Source organism: Xenopus laevis, chromosome 6L (assembly GCF_017654675.1).
Source record: "Xenopus laevis strain J_2021 chromosome 6L, Xenopus_laevis_v10.1, whole genome shotgun sequence".
NCBI lineage: Eukaryota > Metazoa > Chordata > Amphibia > Anura > Pipidae > Xenopus > Xenopus laevis.
Window position 1 is genome coordinate 42442744 of NC_054381.1, and position 23325 is coordinate 42466068.

General features: G+C 37.7%; 1 long non-coding RNA gene across 1 annotated transcript; it reads right to left on the reverse strand.

Annotated features, from left to right (window-relative positions):
- Positions 1 to 18880: 18880 nt before the first annotated feature.
- LOC121394857 lies at positions 18881 to 20745 on the reverse strand. The gene is made up of 3 exons (XR_005962041.1): positions 20566 to 20745; positions 20307 to 20484; positions 18881 to 19685 (listed from the first exon to the last, which is right to left on the reverse strand). It is a non-coding gene; the product is annotated as an uncharacterized LOC121394857 (long non-coding RNA).
- Positions 20746 to 23325: the final 2580 nt, after the last annotated feature.

Sequence of the window (23325 nt, forward strand, 5' to 3'; positions counted from 1 at the left end):
AATCAGCTGAAAAGTCCTCTTACTAAAGCCCAGGCATATTATATACATACAGTATGTTATAATGCTTAGCTACAGAGCATTTTGTAGATCAATAAGAAATGTAACTATAGGATGGAGTGAATTACAAATATATTACATTAATTATGTCATTGGGCTGTTTCAGTCACCAAAATGTTTGCTGACACTCAGCATGCATTTTGGGAAGCAAAATTCGATTTTGTGTAGTTTTAGAGGTTTTTCAACCTCAACTAAACTCACATTTTAAAAAAGCACGAACATCCTGGTTTACGCCGATTTTTTTTGTGCAGTTACAAAAATAAAAAGTTGACAAATCTTAAAACCTCGAAGTAAGGAAATAATTCAAAATTTGCTAAGGACAGCTCCTGTTGACTTTTACATGACCTTGGCAGCGTTTACTTTAGATGGTGTACTTTTTACTTTAGAGGTTTTTGGTGGTTTTTACGCTGAATAAGTTTCGGAAAAATTTTTTAAATCCATTCTTCACATGCAAGATTTTTAGCGCTAAAAAGTGTGAATTGTGAAAAACAATATGAATGTTAATAAATTGGCCCCAAAGTGTCTTATTAGCACATAACTATAATGTATACATTATGTTTGGATTAAGCTATAAAGAAGTACAGTATTGAGTATATTCAGAAAAGATTAAATTAATACTATGATCACAAAATTTCAAGTTTTTATAGTTGGACAAAAACTGTATGGTTTTTGTTACATAACAGGCCTGGTTATCATTGCATGGCTTTTTTTAGCTTTACAGTATAGGTGGCAATTTGATTCCGCCTCCTTGTGGAGTTGATATAAATGCTGCTACTTATTGCAGACTAGTTTAGTTATACTGGGTAAGCTTTGCAGCTCCACTTGTAATGTTTATCTTGTATGAGAGTCCAGCTCTAGGTCCTCTCTTGAGATCATACAAGGTTCACTCTTTTAGATCCTTTTCACTCAGTAGGATGATGTAGGCTGAAAGCCTAGGACAGGCGATCCAGTACTTAAAAGGGTTTGTTTACTAAAACTCAAGTTTATCTCAGTTTTTTATTAGAGCAAAGTCAACCTAACTCCTTTCCACAAATTGAACTAATTTATCAATAACCGTACCAAATTGTCACAGTGAAAACTCAACATTATAAAAAAAACAGATCTTATCAGATTATCCAGAGCAGATCACTATGTCAAGGAACAAGGACATCTGCCATTGTCGTCTACATGACAGGTTTGAGATGGAGTATTTTTGGATTTGGATCTTTAGCAGCTTTGTGGTATAATAAATATCGAGTTTTCCCCTTTAAAACCTCGACCAGATTAATTTGGGATTTAGCCAGACTGAGAACTGGGATTCTGCTTTGCTAAGAAGTGGTAGTAGGACCAGTGTACCAATGGTACTCAATAGTAGATCTTGCAAGTGATTAAATGGGGAGTGTATCCTCATGCAGTTTTTGAAAAGGGGATAAGAAAGAGAGTTCATCTGATAGTCTTCAAAGTGGTAGAAATGTTATAACTGTAATAGTGACTCTAGTGTATAATAAATAATAAAACATACTGTTTGTGTGATGGTCTTACAAATGGTTGTTAGAGATATACAATGCACAAAGTATTAAAGTACTGTGAGGGCCCCTAATAGGAGTTTAAGTCTAAGGGATGTAAATCATGTTCTAGTCATGAGTTACAAAGAGGTGCTGTAGGTGAAAGTGCAAACAGTAGTGCTACACTATGAAGGCAGTTCTCATATTACATCAGAAAAGGGTAATGACATGGTATGCAGAAATTTAAACTGAGTAATGATGAAAGAAATCAATATTTACACTTGTCTCACTTTGTAAGTCACCTTGTGATATACAGAGGAGATCCATCCCTGACAGATTATGAGTGCCTCTGCAGAGATAATGCATCCAGGAAAATGTTTTGTAAATGATATACTTCAAATTTAATATGCTTTAAGAAATTTTGAAAGGAAAGCAATGCCAGACAATAGGCAAACAACAATGGAAACTACTGTTCAAGGGCGTTGCAAAGACATATAAGCATACGAGTGACATGGAAAAAAGCTATAGATTTTTTTTATATCTGACATTTAGGTTTGAATAGTGTCTGAACTTAATAATAGCAATTGCTTTACATGGTGTGATTGTAGAATATTAGCAATACTAATCCATGCCGAAAAATTTGTGAATTTCCCACAAAATTTGCGAAACGGTGAAAAATTTGTGAAACGGCGCTCTTTATAAAGAAGGTTATTAAGGCATTTGGTGGATCATATGATACAAAAATATACTCAAACTGTTGACCTAAAATAGTAGCATGGAATTTTCAAGAATATAATTATATACTGAAGGGTTAAAGTTTGCTCACTGAGACCAGGAAATCTAGCCCAAACCATGAAAAACACCCTTATTTCTCTTTCAGAAAATAAAATGCCGTTGGTTTTATGCATTGAAACAATTCAGGCAATGTTCTCCTGGCATTGGCAAATTCACCCATCAAAGTGCTAGGTGAAGAAGTGTGATACATCATCATGGTTACCGCTCCAGAGTCCAATGGTGATGACTGATACACCACTCCATCTGACTCTTGGCATTGTGCAGAAAGCTGTTAGGCTTGTGTGCAGCATCTTTGTCTTGATGTTGCCTCCAGAGAACGTATTGGTCAATCATGGATACTCAGTTGGGTAAATTATTGAACTGCTTGTCTGCAATAGATCATAAATTAGATCAGAATTTATTCCTTCAGGTTGCTCTCTGATGTATGTCATCATATGGTTGTCTGGCAATATATGGCGTGGCAAGATCAAAGAGTAACCGGGAAATCCAAAAAAAACGTAAAAATCAGATTTTCACTTTTTTTCCCGATTTTCAATGTTTTTTTGGATTTTTCACCCAAAAACGAAAACTTTGGGGTATTGCCAAAAATCCAGCACCCATCAAAAAATCATTGGGACTTCTCCCATTGACTTATATGCAACCTCAACATGTCTGAGATGCCAGATTTTCAGATTCGGACTTTTCCATCCTCGGGCTTTAATAAACTCTGAAAAATTTGTGATTTTTTTTTTAAAAGTCAGATTTTATAAAATAGATCACAATTTTTTTGTGATTTTTGCATTCTGAGTTTAGTAAATATCCCCCTTTTGTTCCCCCCAAAATCTTGAGATGTCTCTTTGATCAAAGTGGTACAAAAGTGCAAAGGATCCCACTATTGATACCAATACTGGCTATGTTAGTATTATCAAAACCAACTGTGATTTTAGGAAATGACCATGTATCTTAATCCAGGGCTAAACAGCATAATGCTCCAGAAACAAATACTGCACATTCATGTAATACGCAAATCATATCACATTCTGCTTAAGATTCACCCTAAAGATAATTTTGCCCTTCAGAAATGGCTCTGTAACATTTGCATCCAATCATAATGTTATATAGCATCAGGATTTCACTCAGTTTTATGGCTACCTACCTACATGTACATTTCCAGAAACATTTATCTATGGACTACTTCACACTGCCAGTTCTGGTGCAAGGATCTGTAGCTTCTGCCTGGTACAACTACTCAAATCACGTAGGCCATAATCATACCCAATGTAATTATGTCAAATATAATACCAGGTATCAGAAACAACTTTTTTTAACAACATATGGATAGCCCAACTGCAATTTGACACAAATCATTAGATGAGAATACTGTTAGTCATGAGGAGCATAATTAGTAGGTGACTTCACGAGCCACAGAAGATCATTGTGCTGGGGGCAGGGGCCAACTTTGAAGCTGGGGAAGCCCACACACCTCTGGTTTAGACACCTATGGGTGACTCAATTTAAATTACGAGGTTGAAATTCTCATTATGACATGTATATACAGTATTGCTCATGATGGTGAGATAGGGACATTTTGAGCCATGATTTAAAAAGTACCAGATCCACTTTCTCGCTTCTATTACATTGGTTAGAAAAAGGCAGAATTGCCTTGAAGTCAGATTTGGGATTTTTAAATACATTTCTGAGCTATTAGACATGTATTAGTGTAAATATATATATATAGATAATCCAGAATGAGTACAGAAAGGCCAGCTAAAAGTGTTGTGCCAGACAAATAAAGAAACAATTACTTGTTCTTTCACTAAGCCCTGACTTATGCCACTTGTTCCTGTCTCCATTTTGTTTGTTTTTCTCCATTTTCTTATGATTTGTAAGTTCTTCTGGGCAGGGAGCTCATTCTTACCTGGTGTTGTAACTATTAGCACTTATTTTTATTCTCTTTGGCAAATGTACAACTGCACCCTGCTTGTGGTTCAACCTTGTAAAACACTGCATACACTTCTGATTTTATATAAATAAATACAAAACAAATATAACAGAACAGCCCCCTAACTAAGACTATGAACTAAAGACATGTTAAAGCCCCCAAAGCTCTTCTAAAACATCCAAACCTGTTGCAGATTCTCCACCAGAAACATGGAAAGCGTAGTAAATGTAAACTCCTATCTCCCACTTTCATGATGCATACTTTAATTTGTGGATTTATTTTTTTTTGTTTTAAAAACATTTTAAAACTTAAACTCAAAATGTGCACCTATTTATCAAAAACCTTGAACCTAAACAACTTGATCGATTAAAAACAAACAAAAAAAAACTCTGATGTAGCAAATTAGCATTGTATTCACCATTTTCAATGGGTCTACAAGCTCTAAATCATAAAAACAGCACAGCTCCAAAAACTTGAACTAAAGAAAAAAACACATTTACATTTCCCATTTACTTCTACATGTACTCCACCTTTCAGGTGGCAGTTTTTTACATTCAAGTTTTTTGAGTATTGTGTGCTTCATAAATCTCTAAAATTCAAGTTTTGGAAGCTCTAATTTGAATTTGTGAGTTTTAACTAGGGATGCACCGAATCCACTTCTTTGATTCGGCCGAACCCCTGAATCCTTCAGATAAGATTAGGCCGAATACCGAACCGAACCGAACCCTAATTTGCATATGCAAATTAGGGGTGGAAAGGGGGAAATCATTTTTACTATCTTGTTTTGTGACAAAAAGTCACACGATTTCCCTCACCGCCCCTAATTTGCATATGCAAATTCGGATTCGGTTCGGCCGGGCAGAAGGATTCGGCCGAATCCAAATCCTGCTTAAAAAGGCCGAATCCTGAACCGAATCTTGGATTCGGTGCATCCCTAGTTTTAACTCCAAAAAGATTAGTAAAAATTGTAATTCAACCTTTGATAAATCAGCTCCTCATGTGGGACTCTTAGCCAGGTTGGAAAACATAAACCAAAAAATCATTCAATAGCTTTTCAATGACTATTTTCTCGGCTCAAAATATTTTTCTTAAAACTGTGATGCTTGCACTGAAATTTAGAAAAATAAGAAATTATAGTCACAATAAATAGTAATTTCAATGCACACAGTCAGGTTTATTATATGGTGCACATTTTTTAATTAAAGTATATTGGAGATAGATTTCTTTTTCATTAAAGAAAATCTCCAGAAAAGATTACCGCGTCTGTTAAATGTAAGAGCCAAATATCAGTTTTTTTTAGGGATGCACTGAATCCACTATTTTGGATTCAGCCAAATACCGAACCGAATCTGAATCCTAATTTGCATATGCAAATAGGCGTGGGAAGGGGAAATTATTTTTTACTTCCTTGTTTTGTGACAAAAAGTCACGCAATTGCCCTCCCCGCCCCTAATTTGCATATGCAAATTAGGATTCCGATTCGGTTCGGCCAGGCAGAAGGATTCGGCCGAATCCAGCTGAAAAAGGCCAAATCCTGGCTGAATCCCGAACGAAATCTTGGATTCGGGGCATCCCTAGTTTTTTTCAAAGACCACTACTGTGGATAGTTTAATAGTGCTTTTTGTACTAGTGATGGCTTCCTTCCTTATCCCATTCTTGCACCAAAGTTTAAAGCATGGAGCGGGAAAGAGGACAGCATTGGCAGGATCACCCCTGATTTTAATACAATTGAAACATTTACAATATAAATCAAGACACCGCTGTTTTGCAATACATTGTAAAAGAGTTAGGTGTACAGGTGTTATATTGATGTGATGCTAGCAAAGCCTTAGCCCACAGTGTATGATTTTAGAATTCACATTTTGGATGATAGCAACAAGGTTGTACAGTACATCATCGAAAGAATGCTTAGTTGTCATTAAAAAAACATTGCCTATCCTGTTAATTTATTTTCCCACCTATGTCTGCCTTACAGTGTGGTTTTTGTGTTGAATTTACTTTATTCAATGCACAAAGTAAATGATACAGCCCGGCTAGATGATGGTAGCTGAACACAACTGCATACATATTAAAGGAAACCTATACCCCCAAAATGAATATTGAGCAACAGATCGTTTTTTTCAAATTAAGTGGTATATTAAAGAATCTCATATATATATATATATATATATATATATATATATATATATATATTTAAGTACATTTTGCTCTTTTACATCTCTTGCCTTGAACCACAATTTTTTGATGGTCTGTGTGCTGCCTCAGAGATCACCTGACCAGAAATACTACAACTCTAAGGGGCAGATTTACATGGGGTCGAATATCGAGGGTTAATTAACCCTCGATATTCGACTGCCGAATGTAAATCCTTCGAATATCGAAGTCGAAGGATTTACCGCAAATAGTTTGATCGAACGAAAAATCGTTCGATTCGAAGGATTTTAATCCAACGATTTTTCTTCGACCAAAAAAACATTAGAAAGCCTATGGGGATCTTCCCCATAGGCTAACATGGCACCTCTGTAAGTTTTAGGTGGCGAAGTAGGGGGTCGAAGTTTTTTTTTAAAGAGACAGTACTTCGACTATCGAATGGTCAAATAGTCGAACGACTTTTATTTCGAATCGTTTGATTCGAAGTCGTAGTCGAAGGTCAAAGTAGCCAATTCGATGGTCGAAGTAGCCAAAAAAAACCATTCGAAATTCAAATTTTTTTAATTCTATTCCTTCACTCGAGCTACGTAAATGGGCCCCTAACTGTAAAAGGAAGAAGTGTGGAAGCAAAAGACAGAACTCTGTCTGTTAATTGGCTCATGTGACCTAACATGTATAGTTTGTTTGGCTTGTTTGTATGCACCGTGAATCGTAGGATCCCAGGGGGCTGCCCTTTTTTTTTTTTTAAAATGGCTATTTTCTATTTATGATTACCCAATGGCACATACTACTAAGAAAAGTATATTATTGTGAAAATGGTTTATTTACATGAAGCAGGGTTTTACATATGTGCTTTTTGTGCAATATATATATTTTTTAGAGACCTACATTGTTTGAGGGGTATAGTTTTCCTTTAATAGTGGTAACCATCTCCAGCTTATTGCTTATAGAAACTAACCATTAGAATTGACAACATTTTCTCTCTATAATCTGATCCTAAATGCAACTTGAGTTAGAAGAACAGTTCACTGCATAAATTACATAAATCTCCAAGAACTCACTAGAAATCATCAAAGCTGAAAAAAATAAAACCTCTTCTTTGAATTAGGCAGTCACTCGGACAAAGCTCTCCAACTCATGCAGCTGGGACTACTGACAGGGTGACTGTTGCTTTAGTGCTCTCCACAAGGAGCTTGGCATCACATTAGGAGAATCACATCCCTAGCTATCTGTGCAAGCCCTACACATGCCAGGGTGCATCCTCTATCATCAATGTTTGTTGTCACCTGCAAAATCACACAATCAGGTGTACTCTAACAGTTCCTGAGCCACTTGCATGGTTTTTATTCTCTGTAGGATTACACTGACCAATAGATTTAGAACTCTTGACCGGATGAGGTTCTAATTAATTATTGAAATCTCAGTGTCTGCCTTTCATTTTAATAATGACATTGTGCCAAGTTGTGTACAGATAAGCTGGTGCTTACAGAAGTCTCTGATTTAGTAATGTAGTAACAGTGAATGCAGATTGATCTGTACCTTGCTGTGGCTACTGTGATGATAATGTTATTTGGGGGACCTTCAGTAGTAGAATTGTACATGTGCTGTGAGATTAAACTTGATATAGCTCCATTGTATTAGAGTGTTTTGATTGGGCAGCAGCTTTATAGGAAAATATACAGTTTATCCAGCATATGCAATAAATAATGTCATAAGCACAAACTTCTTATTACTTCTGAAAAATGATGGACAGATGGATTTGGTGAACTGGAACACATATTGAGCACAGAGTTGTCCAGTAACTAAAATCAACATATATTAATACCCTCCTCCAGTTCACCTAAGACTAATGTCACAAAATGCTGCCTCCTTTTGGGGATCAAGAGGCATAAATAGGATCTGGGCAAGATTAGATGGGGCAATATTGTTGTGTAAAATGCATAAAAATACATCAATGGGGGTTTACTTACCTGTCCATAGGGCAAAGTAACAAACGCTGGGCAAATTTACTAAGGCGCGAAGTAACAAACGCTGATGTCATTTCGGTACTTCAACGATTTACTAACGGGTGCAATCGTAACTTCTGTAGTGAAGGAGATAGACTAGCACAACTTCGCACTCTAACGCCAGGCAAATTTGCAATCTGGCGAACGGACGTAACTGCGCAAATTCACTAAGATGCGGATTTTACTGAACGTTAGGTGTTCCGCCAGACTTGCCTTCGCCAGCTCAGACCAGGCGAAGTGCAATGGAGTATATAGGATGTCCTCAAGTCCCAAAAAAAGCCAGTGTCTTTTCACTTTTTCAGGGTGATAGGCTGCAAAAGTCCGTAAAATTTTTTCTGGGTACCTGGGTTCAACCCTACATTTCCTAACATATGGAACATTAACTATACACTGGACATGTGTAGGGCATTATAACAACTCTATTTTATTTTTTTAAGATTCCCTGGACTTGTGTAATGTAATGTAATTGCTGCAACAAATACATCCATTCAACTTTCACTTCCCGCCGTATGCAAATTAGCTAACGCTAGTGCAACTTTGCTTTGCTTGCCGAAGTAACGCTAGCACAACTTCGCCATAGTTCGTCGCCCTGGACGTAACTTCACATGTTAGCGCTGTCTGGGCAATTTACTCTTGGCAAAGTTTTGCGATGTGAGCAAGTGGATGCTAGTGCAAATTCGGTGCTTACTGAATCTGTCCCCTAGTGTGCAAAGTGTGGTTTTCAGATGCCAGGTTTTTTGTCAGCAATATAATATTTCTCATCAGAATTCCAGTGTAATTGTGGCCACACAGCAAGTTGTGGCCAATGTATTTTTGGCTAAGTTGTGACTAACATTTGCAAGGTGCGAATAACGTAATTTTTGGTGCACGGCATTGAAACGCCATTAGTGTGATTCTTTTGGTTCAAATCTGATGTGCCTATTAAGCAAACCCATGCGGGAATCCTGGATCTACTACCACATTCAGGGTAGTAGTAGCTCCACAGTTCCCAAGCTCCAATAAGCACACGTGTGCACCTTTCATTAGAGCATATTGGATGGATGCACAAAATGCAAAATTGCTATAATGTCATTATGCATAAGATTTGTGCTTATATATGCATTTTTTAATTGAAGCACACACCATTATGTAGTGCATACATACACACCCTCTGTATGTAGTTACCCTTAAAACTTTATGACTAGATTTGCATGGTGTGCAATCTTTTTGCGGCCCCGCATCAGGCGTATTTACATAATAATGCTCATTTATTGGGAATTATGCAAGTAGTACACCTGAGAGGGGGGTTTAATAATTTCAGCACAAAACAGAATTTTCTGCTGAATGGACTGTTCCAGTAAACATTTAAGGGGCAATTCATGGTACAAGCATTAAGAAAAGTGAGATAAAAACGTCTGTTTTATTGAATTTCTGAAGCAATTTGTCACTAATAAGACTTTATATTCTCCTTTTATACCTTTTTAAATGTTTTATGTGTGTTTTAAATAAAAAATTATATATATATATATATATATATATATATATATATATATATATATATATACAATCCAAAAGGTATGTGCACTCCCTTCACAGTATGAATAAGCGGGTGCTGCAGCAATGCTTCACATGTATCAATTCAGTTTTGTAGGCAGCGCACACCGGAATTTTTAAAAAACAGTCATTTCTTTATTTATCCAAAAGTTAAAAACATAGTCGTGAGGATCGACGTTTCGTTCTTGATCTACTTGAAAACGGTCTTAGATCAAGAACCGAAACATCGATCCTTACGACTATGTTTTTAACTTTTGGATAAATAAAGAAATTACTATTTTTTTTAAAAATTCCGATGTGCGCTGCCTACAAAACTGAATTGATATATATATATATATATATATATATATATATATATATATATATATATATATATATATATATATATATATATATATATATTTATATGTGTGTGTGTGTGTTTACTTTACTTTTGTCAGGAACCTAGCAAGATAGCAAGAATTAGGTACTGCTGGCACCTGGTGGACACTTGGCGACATGATGCTCAGGGTTCTGCATGCCCTCTGGTGGTGCAACTATGCCAAGTTTATATATTATAAACAAGTCAAACATGCAATAACATTTCTGCTTGGCCATATGTATTTATTTTCACTGTCAGAAAACATTGAGGACAGTTTGAAGATATATAGGGCTGAAGATGCTACACCGTGTATTGTCTTTGCTGCTCTGAAGCTCATTTTTGCATGCATTTACCTATTATTTGGTTTGATATGAACACATTTCTTTAAGCATCCAAATCTAAGCTGAGACTTTAAGGTATAGAGGCCCATTTATCAAAGTCTGAATTTATCTCAATATTATCTGAAAAAAACTCCAACCAAATCCGTGTGGGTTTTTTCTCCGTAATTATCAATACACTTTCCCGAAAATTTTGTTTGCAGGAAAAAAACAACAGAATTTTACATATTTATTCAAAATTTCCACCCGAAAACCCTGAAAATTTTGGATTATTGCACAAAACCCATGCAGATCAAAAAATCTTTGGGACTTCTCCCATTGACTTATATGCTACCTCGGCAGGTCTGAGATGCTGGATTTTCGGATTCAGACATTTTTCATCCTCGGGGTATAATAAATTCTGAAAAATTCATGTTTTTTTTGAAAGTCCGATTTTATACAAAAAAAACACACATTTCTCGAATTTTCTGCATTCAGAGTTTAGTAAATAACCCCCATAGTAAAGGATAAAACTTAAAATAACATTTATCTGCCAATTGTTGGAGAGTCTCCACCAGGTGGCGTTTCAGACTTTTGTAACTCAGATACCAAATTTAATTTGTATTTGAATACATTAATACTGAGTTTGGGTTCCTGCTGGATAATACGTATATATAAATAAAAGTATATGATTAAATACAATAGAAAGTATTTTTTTTTTTACTTTCAAGGCAATAGGGTTAAAGGAGAAGGAAAGCTACAGAGGCATTTTATTGCCAATAGATTAGCTGCAATAGTGCAAGCTAGAATACTATATTTATTCTGTAGAATGTTTTACCATACCTAAGGCTCTCCCTGCTCACTTAGGGGCAAATTTAATAAAGGGACTTCACTAGTCTTGAGCCAGACTTGCCTTCGCCACCTCGGACCAGGCAAATGCAATAGAGTAGATAGGCGTTCCTAAAAAAATCGTTGCAAATAACGCTAGCTTTTTTTTTCTTTTTTCAGGGTGATTGGCTGAAAAAGAGCGTAAATTCTTCCTAACATATGGTACATAAAACTATACACTGGGCTTATGTGTAGGGCAATATAACAACTTTATTTTATTTTATTAAGGTTTCCCGGGCTTGTGTAATGTTTTTGCTGCAACATATACGTCCATTTGACTTTAACTTCCCGCCGTATGCAAATTAATCAAAGCTAGTGCAACTTCGCTTAGCTTGGCGCAGTAACCCTAGCGCAACTTCACCAGTGTTCAAGGAATTCCCCTTGACAAAGGCTAGTACACTGAAGCATTGGGGCTAATTCTCATTGCTGCCAAGTGTATCCACTTCCTTTTTGCCTTGTTTTCGCACAAAGTCTGGTATGTGTTTTTACTTGATGACATTGCTGTACATATATATATTTATGTTTGAGTGACCTATTTGAGTGACCTATTTGTGCAATGTATTGATTGAAAGAAATATATATATATATATATATATATATATATATATATATATAAAGATTTTTTTTTATAATTCATACCACTGTGCATTTGCAGTTCTTTGTGCAAACCCAATAGTTGTAATATTACTTAGTTTTAACCTTTCCTTCTCCTTTAAAACAGTACGATCTACTGCGCATGCGCGTGGCTTTTGGCGCATGCGCAGTAGATCCGTCCCGGCGAAACGATCCTACTGCGCATGCGCCAAAACGCCGGTCAAAGGAGGAAGAAGATCGCGTGGAAGAAGATGTCGCCTGTGAACTCCCTGGACTGGACCTGCGCAGAAGGGTAAGTAACAAATTAGGGGCATTTGCCCAGCGGGAGGGGTAGGCCAGGGGGGAGGAGGGAGGGGGGGCAATACACGGGAGGGGGGAGGGGGGTTAGCGCCGACGAGGTTTCCTTCCCCTTTAAAATGTGTGTGAGTAAATCTTTTGCCACAGGTTTACAACTGCCATTGATGCAACCCACTTTGGAAACCCTGGAGGTACTGCTGTATTCAGGCTTCAGTAATCCCCAACATCAACATAGGGCACAATTCTGCAGAAGACACAGGGCAGATGCATTGGGCTGGGAGCAACTATATGAAAGTGCAATAAACGTGTAAAGGAAAGCACTTCTAAGGAGTCATTTGTGACTGTAAGTACAGTTTGGGCCCTCAAATTTCCACAGTCAGTTGCACAGAAAACCATTTTCATTAAAGGTACTTGTATATTTGCTCTTCAGTTCGGAATCAAGCGCTGCCGCACCTATTGACACAGGGGGTCTTCTGGTGCTACCACCACCTCTTGACTAGGTGGTCACTCTTGAGCCTTTGCAGGAGAATTAAAGGGCTTTGAATATCAAAAGAAGTATTTTGCATCTGTTGCTTAACATGCAAATATGATAAGAATTTTACCAGGACATGAGCAGGTTCCCTCTTAGAGAGAGAAGATTCTAACAGCAGAGTTTAAAGGAGAATTCAACCCCCTAATTTGCATCCCCCTACCCTAAATAGGCCCCCCTCCCTCCTCCCCCCTGGACTACCTCGCACCCTGGGCAAATGCCCCTAACTTTCTACTTACCCCTCCTTGCAGGTCCTGTCCAGTGGAGTTCACAGCAGCCATCTTGTCTCCTTCAGTCTTCTTCCAGTAGTGATCGACATTTTCGGGCGCATGCGCAGTTGGAGGAATCTTCTGTTGTGGAGCTACTGCGCATGCACTGAAAGTCACGAAATTTAATTTTTTTTTACCCCACAAATTTCGTGACTTTCGGCGCATGCGCAGTTGCTCTGCAATGGAAGATTAGTCCAACTGCGCATGCGCCTGAAATTGCTGATCACTAGCAGAAGAAGACCGAAGGAGACAAGATGGCTGCTGTGAACTCCGCTGGACAGGACCTGCAAGGAGGGGTGAGTGTAAAGTTAGGGGCATTTGACCAGGGTGCCAGGTAGGCCAGGGGGAGGTGGGAGGGGGGCCTATTTAGGGTAGGGGGGAAGGGGGATGCAAATTAGGGTGTTAAATTCTCCTTTAAGACTGATTGAAGGGGAGAGAGTCGGGAAGCTGGGAGAACAGTTAGTGATTAGAGGTTGCAGTAGGCTACATGTGACAGGATAAGGAAATGGAGTAGTATTTTAGCTGTTATTTGCAAAAGAAAGGGGCTTATCTTGGCAATATTACAGAGGAAGAGATTGCAAGTTTTGGCCATGGTATTAATTTGATTAGAGAAGGATAGGTCACATTTTGTTGAGTTACCATCAAGATTATTCCTAGGGACTCGTTTTGCCATGTTTTAACCCACAATTCAGTGTTTTACCCATTGTTGCAGTGTTTTGGGGAACCCTGGAGCCACCAACACCTTTGGATACAGTGGAAGCTCCATGGTTCCTCAGTGCCAATTCACAAGATGGATGGGACAGACATACTGGGGCTGAATGCAACATTTGGGAAGTGCATGTAGCACCTTGGGACATACTGTAAGTACCTTTATTGAAGTGAAAATCTTGCGAATCTGCAATTGTGTCATAAATAAGCCCTCTAGTCTGAGGGATTAAACATCCCAAGAACTCATGATGTACGGTAGCTTGCTACTGGAAGCAGGAAAACTCAGTTTATTCATTTAGTGCCAGAAAATAATGCATTAGTTGGGGACCTAAGGTGGCCATACACAAAAAATTATGTTGCTTGTAAAGTTGCCAAACAAATTTTGGTTGCTTGATTTGTCTACATATGTGGCCAATGTAGTCCTCATCTGACAGCGCTTTGAAACCTGCCTGATAGATTTATTATTGGCCTGTGCATGGCCATCTTTACAATAAATTCCCAAAAACAATATCTCCCCTTGGTAAAGTTTGAGAAACAAAATCTTGATGCACTGTGAATTACCCCACTCTGGCACCAAGAGCCCATACAGTTTCCCCCTTTACCCCCTCGAACACTTTACTTCAATCACCCAGTCTCCTTAGTTACCTTGGTCACTTAGTTACCTTAGGTGGAGATTCCTCATTGAAATATATATGGGCGACCAGCAGCTGGGCGTGAGATGACGTCATAAATCTGCCTGTAATGTGGGATGCATACCCTTGATGTAAATTTTCAATATATTAAGACCAAATTACAACAGGGTACATTAATTTATTATATGTGCTGTATTTCTTTTCTGTATTCTTCTTGTTGATCAATCAATAAACTTCAAATAATTCCCAAAGTAGGTTTAGAGAGTGAAAAATACAGGATTGCTAGATCTGGTTTGTTGTCCATTTATGTCATTTACTTAAAAGAGCTTATTTACTAACCACTTTATATTGATGCAAATAGCCATGCTTATTAATAATGGCAGCACAAGAGGCTCTGAGGTGGAGTAGGTAGAAATTCAATGGTATTCCTTGGATCCTATTATTACCTTAATAATAACTGACCCAGTTACTCTGCTCTCTGCAGCATTCTGTGGAACGAGGCTGCAATACTTGGGCAATAAGTAAAAGCGGGTAAATTGGCAAATGTTATTCCACGAGATAAAATGCTTTCCATTTCCAAATGAATAACTCCTCTGTGTTACGCATACCACAGAGCCAATATTTGTATAAGGTTGTTTAATGTTTAATATTGTAAAGAATATACATGTAAAGGGTTTAAATGCTGATTTTACAAATGTTTGCCATTCTCAGCCAGTGGTTCTTAATGGCTACACTTAGGTGCTGTATTGCTGGAACTTGTTGTCTTAGCAGGTCACAGCCAATCTTATCATAAAGTCATAGGAAACAAAAATTTGTATGATTTTTGGACCATGTGTGGATTGTCCAGATATTTGTGATAACATGTTAATCGGGAGCTTAGTCGATTGGACAGGTTAGAAGATTTCTGTCAGCTAACTATATCTCTGCATATATTGCTGATATTCATGGGTGTATGTCACTATTCTTTGGGGCAAATTCCCTAACCGGCGAAAATTTCGCAGCAGCAATCGCAACATTTCACCAGGCGTAAATTCGCTAGGACAACGCTAATTCACTAAAGTGTGATGTTGCGTCCAGGGTGCCGAACGTTGGCGAATTTTCGCTTTCATACTTTGGCAATCAAAGCGAAGATGCGCTAGCATTGCCTAATTTGCATCCGGCGGGAAATGATAAAGTTACATGGACATATATGTTGCAGCAAATACATTACATTAAACAAGTCCAGGGAACCTTAATAAAGAAAATTGAGTTGTTATACTGCCCTACATATGAGCCCAGTGTATAGTCTCTGTTCCATTTGTTAGAAAATGGAGGGGGGGACCCGGTTACCCAAAAGAAAATTTACGGACCTTTGCAGGCTATCACTCAGAAAAAGGAAAAGACGCCAGCGTTTTTTGGGACTTTGAAATATTTTGCACTAAAAATTGAGGAAGTCCTATGCACTCCATTGCACTTTGCCTGATCTGAGCTGGTGAAGGCAAGTCTGGCGAATGATGTAACGTTCAGTAAAATCTGCATCTTAGTGAATTTGCGGAGTTACGTCCATTGGACAGAGTGAAAATTTGTCTGGCGTTAGAGTGCGAAACAACGCTAGTGTCTATCTCCTTTGTTAGCGAAGTGACGCCTGCGCCCGTTAGGAAATCGGTGAAGTCCCTGCGGGTGGTAACGCTAGTGAATTGACGCTAGCATTAGCCACTTCGCCCTTTAGGGTATCTGCCCCTTTGTCAGTGATAACTTTTGTATGATAGCTGTCTGTTAACTCATGGGCAGAAAATTGTCTGATTTGTTCTTTTTACTACTTTATTTAAGCGTTAGTTGTAGATTGGTAGATCTTGTTGTAAATGAGAAGAAAATCTGCCTGTCTATGGCCATCTTTAGACAGATTATGGCTTTCAGGCATTCCATGTACAGATTATGTATCAAACCATTCAGAAGAATAGGCATATTATTATTTTCAACTTGAGGTTTGGGAGGTTTGATCCCGTCAAGATTGTGTGATTGGTTGTTACATTATAAAAGGCACAAAGTTTGATAAAGGCCTAGTCACCTATAATAACCAGTCAGCGAGTATCATTTATTGGTCATTTTTTATAAGATAACATCTTAATAGTTGCTATGGGTTTTTGCACAAGGACAAAGTTTGTTTAATTTATTACATTCCCCCATTGGTCTACTGACATGCTTTAGTGTATCCAGGCCTGGATTTGCGGAAAGGCCACAAAGGCCTTGTTGGGGAAACCAATCTTTTAGGGAAGGGGGCTGGAGTGGGTACAAGGGGCCACATGACCTAGTGGCACACAATATAGAAATCTGGACCAGAGGGCATCCTCTCAAATAATACAAATACACCATTCAACCAGAATTAGAAAATCCTTTTTATACATATCAACGAGTAAAACTTGCAGCACTTTAAACAACTGTGTCCCTGACTAGGACAATGTAGGTTTGACATGGGCATCCCCTGGAATGAGCCCTGTCTTATTGTTATTTAGAAGTGTACGCAAGTTAGTGCTTGGGACTGCAAGGTGCAGGAGAATCTATACTTGCCCTCTGCCTAGGCATCATTAAATACAACACTGGCCATGGTGTCCTGCATCCTGAGCTGGATTTTTAATCAGGTACAAGGTTCAAAGTGCAGCAATTGCCATGGACCAAAGTGCTCTTCTGTGCATGGGCAGAAATGGGGCAATTTTACACTACTTAGCAGTCTTGCACTTGCAGTCGGAGCAATATTAAATCCTTTAATATATTAAATGCTATCTGGTGCAGGTGCAGTAGCCACACTGCCCTTATTCTTTCCCTTAGCCTCAGTCCCTTGTTCACACCCTCAGCCTATTGAATCCAGAAAGACCATCTATTTTGCAAGTATGCCTTCCTTTTAATTTGTTAGCCTCTTTGTGTCACTTGTGACAACTGTGGCCCAGGTTATAGGATACAATTAGGTCACTGGCCTGCTGTATGGTAAGTAGGCATTGCTACAGCTTTGAGTTAGATACTTGGGTTATTTGTTTGGAATGATGAATTGTTAAATATCCTCTTCAATAGAGGTCTCTGGGAGACAGTTAGGCTAGAGATGGCAACAGTGTAACCCTACATACTCACCATGCTAGCGGAGGCAAAGCAGCTGGTAGCTTGGTATGGTCATGGCATCTATTGGTAGGCATTGACAGGGACATGTGTTTGGTGGGATGGGCAGGAATTGTCCCTGCATGAGTCACATGTTTGACTGCTTTGAACAGTAGAACAGTAGAACTCCATTCTGCTCTGTGGGGTGTAGCACAAAGAACTGATGTGCAGTAGATCTGAATCCACATTTCACAGACGCTTGCGGGGAGGGCAGATTTAGTCAGATATTTTCTGCATTGCAATGAATCGTTCCACCGCAGAAAATAAATTATTAAATTGATATATTTTTAATTGGTATAAAACCCACCAGTAATATCTTACAGATCTGGAACTACCACAAAAATGATTGTGTGATAATGAATGTGCCTCCTAAATATCTTTTTGACATGATAGTTTTATCACTTGTATTTCTTGTATAAACATTACTGTGTTGTTTGTGTTTTCTGTTGAAATTCCAGCATGTGACATATATCCATTAGAGCAGCGCAAGCACAGAAAGCACAGTAAGGACCACTCATAAACGTAATACACACGTGACCTGTAGCTACTGCTCTTAAAGGAGAATTCAACCCATTTGTAAAAAAAACCGAGTACCCCCCACCCCAGGTAGCCCTCCCTCCCCCCAGGCTAACTGCCCCCCCGGGGAAATGCCCCATACTTTATACTTACCCCTCGCCGCAGATTCTGCCAGTGGAGTTCCACGCATCCATCTTCCGGGTCCTCTGTGAGCTGACTGGGAGATCGGTATTTCTGCGCATGCGCAGTTGGAGCAGTTTGCCGGTTTGCGACAACTGCACATGCGCGGAATTACAAGAAAATTGCGGATCTCTCAGTCAGCTTACCGTATAAATATAAGTATAAAGTATGGGCCATTTCCCCGGGGGGGGCAGTTAGCCTGGGGGAAGCAGGGAGGGAGGTCTACCTGGGGTGGGGGGTGCTCGGTTTTTTACAAATGGGTTGAATTCTCCTTTAATAGCTCCTCATTTTAACACCGCTATTTTTCTGATAACCAACTTCACAAAAAACTCACCAAGCTATTTCTTTTTAATAAATTTATTTAGAATATATTTTCTCATGTTTTAAAATTAATTGTAAATTCTAGAAAATGGAAAAAAACATTTTTCTAATAAAATAAAGTATTCAAATTTTTAAAACGATTAAATAAACACATTAATTCTTCATTTTTTTAATCAATATTTTCTTGAATGTGGAGATTTTGTTTTTCACTCTTTCAGGTGTTTTTGTGGATCCTCGGGGGACTGGGCTTCTCATTTGAACATCCAATCCCTGTAAGCTCCCTGTATATGAATAGGTATCACTGAGCCTAATAGCTGATCAGAGGGTAACAGTGTTATCATGTGCCTGCAGGTGACAGTTGTTGGTTCCTCAGGGGACTCTACATCAGTGGATCCTTCCCTCTTGCATATCCAGTCGCCTTTTAGGCTTATGGGCCATTTTAGAGTCAGGTTCTGAATAGAAGTAAAAAGTAATGATGAGCCCTATACATTTATATATTTATATATATATATATAGCACAGAAATATCTGAGTTATTTTACTGACCTGAAATTCCATGGAATATGTTGGGATATAGAGGAGAAGCCCAAACATTCCTGCCCACTCCAATGTTGCAAGTGCCGTTCTCTATTAAAAAAGGAAAAAAACAAAAACTTATTTTATTAGAATAATTATTAAGGGTTGGGACGTATATGGGTTTTTATTTATGGCACAAGTGGCGTTCAGCCATACAAGATCGAGCAATAACAGGTCTGTGATGGGACATTTTTTCTTTTCCTAGGACAGTAGGAGTTCTATAACCATATAAGGGATCAGGCTGCTGCCAAGTGCTTTATACATATCATGGAACCCAAGGTGGCTCCTTATCAACCTCAGTACAATAGGGAGACATTATTTGTTATAATACACAAGTTTTACATAAAATGTAAATGTAAAATAACATACCAAATAGTGTGGATTGCAGCTCGTCTGTATGCTACAAGTCGTCAGTGATGTTGTAACTAAAAGATGGAAAAGCACATTGTTAACACACAGACAGGGAGCAAGACAATACTAGGATGGAATGCATAAATGTAAGAAATTCTCATTAAGGGGCAGATTTAACAAAAGTCAAGGTGAATTTTTGAATGAAATAAATTCAAATTTTGAGCTTTTTTTGTGTACTTCAACTAGGGAATAGTCCAAATTCGATTTGAATTTGAAAAAAAAAATCGAAAATCTGAATATCGAAATGTATCATGTACTGTCTCTTTAAAAATTTGACTTTGACCATTCGCCATGTAAAACCTGCAAAGTTGCTGTTTTAGCCTATGGGGCACCTCTTAGAACCTATTAGTCAATTGGTGGACTTTGAAAAATGTAAGGTTTTTTTTGGAAAAAACTTTGATTCGAATTTGGCCGAATATGGACCTATTCAATTGAAAATGGACCTATTCAACCAAAAAAAACTTTTATTTAATTTCGGTTGGTTTTTGAATTAGAATTTCGAAGCGTTTTCAATTCGAAATTCGACCCTTGATAAAAATGCCCCTAAATGTTGGTATAAATTCCAAAATAACTGTGCATCAAGTTGGAATACTAGAATGTAATACTAATTATATGGCAGAGGTGTTCATACTTACGTGCTATCATTGGGATAACAGTGATCACACAAGCAAAGAGCCGGTAGTAAACCATCCTTCGGCTTTTTCCGCTGGGCTGGAGTATGGCGTACAGTATACATTGTACGATGTTGTATACGCATCCCGTGCCAAATCCTACAAATGCTCCTGTAAGGTGACCAGTTTCTGAATCCTTCCCCTACAATAGAGACACAGCAATTATTTCTCTAATTTTGAGTTTCAATATGAAATTTAGTAAATAGGAAGAGGTTTTATTTACCCTAACATAACCAGCCAGGAGAAAGCCGGCACAGGATAGGAGTCCAAGGCATAATATGAGTCTATTGTAGACACCTGTGACTTTGGGTCGGTACAGCTTGATGAATTTATAGTTCAGGAGCTTTACAGCAACATCTGAAAATAAAAATACATTTTATTAGCTTATGGGTTAATTAGCAAACTATTTGTCTTTTTTTATGGAAAGCAAAATACTACACATTGCCTAATAATATATGAAACGCTGTTAGTGTCACTTACCTAGAATGCCGGAAATTGTTCCTGTTATCCTACTAACAGCCATCTCTGGTAGTTTCGTTGCTAAGTCACTATAAGATAAATAGAAATCATGTTATTAGTTGGTTTCCTGGCTGCTATCCAGCCCAAGTATATTCCATATAGGTAAAGAACATAGAATTACCTTATAAATGGCAGCAAGTGTATGTGTCCCTGAGTCAGAGCTGCAGTATAAGCCACTAGCAGGCCAATGGCAGTCCAAACCACTAAAATTATTGGTATTAAGGCTAATCCTGTTAAGCAGTTTTTCTTCATAATCATATTAAAAAGATAAAATAGATGAATAAATGATAAATAGAAAGTAAATAGAAGTAAATAGAAATAGAAGTAAATAGAAGTAAATAGAAATAAAAACAGTGACGGAGAAGTGAAGTCAAAGCTATCATTCGCCGCACTATGTCAGATGTGATTCTGTTTGTCAACACCTTGATTCTTGTCATTGTGATGTCACAGACAAACATCATGTGACTGATCTGAGTGGGTGATGTCATTACATTATGATGTCACAAACATATGTCATGTGACTGTAATCTGAGTGGGCAGCATCTTGACATTGTGATGTCACTAGCTGTGCCTTGCCATTGTTAACCCTTGATGTACCATCAACCTTTTATGTGGGTGAATCCTTGAGGGAAACACACCAGGCAGAGAGTTGTAGTTCAAACACATTCTCTTTATTTTGACAGCCTTCAGTTAAGTAGCAGCACTTTCACAGGGTTTATTCTCCCAGTTTTCCACATATGACATTTTCAGTAACTGCGCACTGCCTAGTGGCCAACCTAAACATCTGTATTAACCATTACTTAAGCATTTATATTAAACAATTAACATTCTACCCTATTACATCTCACCCTCCTGAAAACCAGACATGTCCTTGTGTCTGCCAATCAAACTATTACTCTACATTAAGACAATCTTGCCACCAAAAACTTGCTGAGATTTCAAAAAAAAAAAATTGGAAAAATTGAGCGCAAAGAAATGAATCCTTACATGGACAAAAATGTTGCACTTAATGACCTTATCCGTTACAATTACCTGCATCTCCTTTCACTTAAATGGGTGGTTCAAGTTAATTTTTAGTATGTTATAGAATGGCCAGTTCTCACCAACTTTTTGATTATTAATTCATTAATTAACCCCTTAATTTGTATGCTCCAAGTACATTCCAATAAAATGGAAAAACATTTAACCACCTACATATGTGGTGTGAATGAACCAAATAAAAAAAGACATAAAAGGAATAGCAAACTGATACATTAAATGGCAATAGTGTTAGATATTAGAAAATATGGGCACATTTGATCAAATATCGAGTCACTTCACTACACTCCATTACCGACCCAGCTGTCTCCTCGTGTATATTCAGGGGCATATTCATCAAGGGTCGATTTTCGAATTGAAAAAACTTCTAAATTCGAATTCAAAAAGACCAACCAATATTAAGTCGAAGTTTTATTTTGGGTCGAATCGGTCCGTTTTCGATCGAATAGGTCTGTATTTGGCTGAATTTGAATTGTTCGAATCAAAGGAATAGCGCATTCGATCAAATTTGATTCAAAGTTTTTCCCAAAAAAGTCAAAGTCCACCAATTTACTCCAAATGGGTTCTAGTCCCCCTAGGCTAAAACAGCAATTCGTAGGTTTTAGATGGCGAATGGTCAAAGTCGAATTTTTAAAGAGACAGTACATGATAAATTTCGATATTCGAAACTTTGAATTTTTTGCAAATTTGGACTATTCCCTAATCGAAAATTCACCTCGACCTTTGCTAAATCTGCCCCTCAGTGTAAACATTTAAAACTCTTTTATTTTTTGTATTTGACATAGATTGTACTTTTTATTGCCCCCCCTACAACTTAATTCTATGCAAATACTTAATATGTATGTAAAATGTATCTAAATATTTTTATTAAAACAAAGTCGACCTAATTCCCATCCACAAATTTAATTCATTTATCAAATAATGAGCTTGAAAAAAATCAGTGTGTGAAACGTCTCAACTAAATCGTACAAAAATTCGCATTTTACAACTTTTTTGGATTTGACACAAAAATCATATGATTTTTGTTCGAGCTGTCGCTAATTTACCTTGCATTGAGTTTATGTATTCATTCTTTCTTTTGATGGTGCTGCTAATGCAGTTGAAGAATATCATGTATAGGCTAGATTTCCTCTTTTCAAAACCTGTCTTTCCTCCATTTAGCGAGCTAAAGGGAACATATGCCCTAAACAGGATTTTGTGAATGTTGCAAAATGAATTTACATTTCCTGGAAGTCATTTTATTTTTATTCCTGTGTGATTATAGCTCTGCCTCACGTGAAAATGTGACACTGGTCTGAAAATCCTTGGACTTTTTTTAGGAGGAGACAAAATAAAAGTACCAAAAAATGGAATATGTTTGCTTGCAGGGAATTTGATTGTTCTAGTAAAGCAATGAGGATTTGTCGCTCAAGGGGAATTACACATA